Source organism: Staurois parvus, unplaced genomic scaffold (assembly GCF_062004578.1).
Source record: "Staurois parvus isolate SC_StPar_1 unplaced genomic scaffold, SC_StPar_1.0 ptg000099l, whole genome shotgun sequence".
Taxonomy (NCBI): Eukaryota; Metazoa; Chordata; class Amphibia; order Anura; family Ranidae; genus Staurois; species Staurois parvus.
The window spans coordinates 1,796,319-1,797,208 of NW_028317895.1; positions in this window are offsets into that span (position 1 = coordinate 1,796,319).

The window sequence follows — 890 nt, forward strand, 5'->3', positions numbered from 1 at the left end:
TTGTGTTGTGTAATTAATCATTTTGGTCCTATGTGTGTCTTTTGTGTGTCAACTATAGCATTGATATGTGCATAAAGCAAATATTAACAATATATGTTAAGACCCAGGTTGTTTTTGTTTGAGTCAGAAAAATAAATTAATTGAAATTAAATGAAATGTGATGGCACTCCCCATGCTGCTGCAATTTGTTCTCTTTATAGGATAGCAGCAGGGTTCAACTCTGACCTGTTTCAAGTGGAAAAACCAAAAAAATCATATACACTGATTAAATTCATATGCCTTACAGTTACCTGTTACAGTATATTATCAGTCTCCTACAGAAATTGTTAATTATTTCTAAACAAAGAAGTGCTTTAAAAACATCATACTCTTATAAAAATGATAGATTTTGTTTTCTGTTAGAATAGTTTTCACATATGGTTATCCAGCTACAAACAAAATCGCAAAAACAGTACAACATTGTTCATTTTATACAAAGCCCTATGGTGATATCTTATGGCCAACCTAAAACCTATGAAAAGACAGGACCCAGTAAAAAAAAAAAGATCCTATATGACTAGGGGAAGAGGAAGAAGAGAAAGGCAGTTCTAGGCGTGATATAAAAAAGCAGTTGTAAGTGGAAAAAGCTTGCTAAAAAGTCAATTCTAGCTGCAGAGATTAAAGAAACAGGCATTGTTAAGTGAATTATTGTATGTTAAATCCAGAACTGTTTTCATTGGATTGCTTCACACAGATTGATGGGGATATACATATAGGTTAAAACAATAATGAATCTGGTATATTAAAAAGAAAAAGAAAAGGAACATATTGGTAGAAGGAGAGAGCAGAGTGAGCAAAGAGGTAACTCAAAATGTAGCCAAATGCAAAGATATCACTACTTCTACATTGGT